The sequence below is a fragment of the Gymnodraco acuticeps genome, unplaced genomic scaffold (assembly GCF_902827175.1).
Source record: "Gymnodraco acuticeps unplaced genomic scaffold, fGymAcu1.1, whole genome shotgun sequence".
Lineage (NCBI taxonomy): Eukaryota > Metazoa > Chordata > Actinopteri > Perciformes > Bathydraconidae > Gymnodraco > Gymnodraco acuticeps.
The window spans coordinates 2,289,107-2,291,407 of record NW_022991091.1 but is presented as its reverse complement, the minus strand read 5'-3'; the positions used below and the strand labels follow the sequence as shown (position 1 = coordinate 2,291,407).

Sequence of the window (2,301 nt, the reverse complement as noted above, 5' to 3'; positions counted from 1 at the left end):
TTTTTTCGTTTTTGGACATCACAGTCTGTCTTACAAAACGGACATTTTTCAAACAGCTGTCCGAGGCAGCTTTCAAACACAATGTACTTTGCGTCACTGTGCGTGGATCGTGTCTGAAGTCTAATGTAACAAAACAAAATTAACAATACATGTTAGATGTCAACTCTGAACAACAGTAATAGTAATGTGTACCAAATATACCAAACTTACGACATGTCAGATTCTTCTACAGTATCATCAGGGTGGTAACTCGAATCCAGAGTCTCTTCAAATTCAATCGAAGTCTCTCCTTGTTCCTGCTCCAACTCTAGTCGAGGTCTCTTGCTAGGTCCCAATCCTGGGCCCTTTATTGGTGTAGAGGACAAGGGGATTTCTGTGTAGGTGGAAGTTTTAGTGCCAACACTTTTGAAAGACACCGTGCCCTGGATGCCTGTTAATAAAAAGGGAAAAGTGCATAAATACTATGTACATTAGATAAGACACTAATACATTGTAAAAGGCCAACAATTTGTGTACATCTGACAGATTAATTCATGAAAAATGTACAAACTACAAACAGCAGTGTATTTCTTGTAGTCAACATAACAGTATTTCTGTGATATACAATAATATCAAATAAGGTTTTATTTATAGAGCACATTTAAAAAATATTTTTGGTCGAGCCCAAGTGCTGTACATGTAAAAAAAAAAAGCACAATTAAGGTAATGTATCTGTGATTTGTCAGTGTTATAGTCTACCTTTGCTTCTCACGTGTGCCGATTTCAGTGTTCCCCGGGCCAACTGTGTAGCAACAGAAATGGCGGACACTTTACATTCCACTGTCTGTGTTCCCACAGACCGTGTCTCAACCCTCTGAGTTCCCACACAAACAGTCTGTTTGACATCCGACTGTACTGGAGCAGTTGGTATTGTGTTCCTGCTGTGATGTACTCTAAGAAAGATACACATAGTATTTCATACAATTAATTTTGTATCCGAGGAAAACAGTCAATTTCATAAAAGCAACACTTTTACAATTACAATGTTCTACAGATAGTCTGCTACGTTCGTTCATTCATTGTAGCTGGCATGAAACAATGTTTTTCATAACATCTCTAGGTTAGAAGCTTCTAGCCTTAGCTTATTAATGGTATCTCGGTAGAATACACGAACGGCAACTGTAATTACTGACCGTACGGTTAAATCACCCGGAGTATACTGTCTATGAGTATTTCGTGTGTGTTTGCAGACATTCTCCTGCTATGAGATACATGTAAGGCCATGTGCTAACATCGGTGTTGAGGTCTGGGAATGCTAGGTAGCCCTCGTGTTTACCTCGGTAGCATAGCATTAGCATAGCATTTACACAGTCGTGGTAGATACATTGTTTGTTTTAAACAGAATAAATACACAAACCACAATGAATACTTACAGGTTGTGTACCCGAATCTCCCGCTGGTCCAAACAAAGTAGGAACAGCATCGTCCTCCAATATCAGCTTTGCAAGTCCGAAGCTAAACATTGTTAAGTTTTTTAAGCTTTGGTCCGTGAAATGCCGCACACACAACAGTACCGGCTGGTAAATCAGCTGGAACAGTGTTAAAAAGGAATGTCAACCACTGACTTCGTAGTGGTTCTGCCTTCGGTACTGCAAACATTGTGGATTTCTCCACACAATACAGGCAACAGACCCTCCGCGACATGACTGGATAGAGCTTTGAAAGAAGCAGGTTTTATGACACTTAATATGGTCGGCTGGCAGAGGAAGTGACGTCACGTGGTGCAGCTACGTCACGCGGGGCAGGAAGTAAACAATGGAAACTGAGAAATCTCCAACGAGGCTTTTGGGGGAGGTATTTTCTGTTTTAGAGTTTACTCGCTACAGGGTGTACTTTGAGGGTTTTGACTTTGCAGACTGTTTACATGCATAAAAACCTTCATAACACACAAGGGGACGGGCAATAACCGGAAAAGCATGACATGGGACCTTTAAGTTGTTGGTCAAGACACTTTCCATCTGAAGAAGGCAAATGCCTTCCCAGATGTAAAAAAGTAGAAAACATTACATTCAGTTATAACTGCCAAAACAAACATTATTTACACTATTATGGCCCCTGTTAAAAATGTTTGTAATGTTATCTACTGTAAGTTGGTCGAACGCATGCCTCCTCATCCCGAGCGCATCCGCGAAGCACACAAAATGGCGACGTCAGAGTTCCCGTTAGCCGGCAAATCTAAATATCTTCGGTCAAAATAATTTCCCTTTAGCGCAATGCCGCTTCAGTTGCGCCACTTATGTGACAGACAAGAAAAGTATGTGA

The 2,301-nt window shown here is 40.8% G+C and overlaps 1 long non-coding RNA gene across 1 annotated transcript; it reads right to left on the bottom strand.

Annotated features, from left to right (window-relative positions):
- Positions 1–223: 223 nt before the first annotated feature.
- On the bottom strand, positions 224–1,663 carry LOC117560129. Its single transcript, XR_004571116.1, has 3 exons — positions 1,413–1,663; positions 739–932; positions 224–373 (listed from the first exon to the last, which is right to left on the bottom strand). It is a non-coding gene; the product is annotated as an uncharacterized LOC117560129 (long non-coding RNA).
- Between the last annotated feature and the right edge of the window lie 638 nt (positions 1,664–2,301).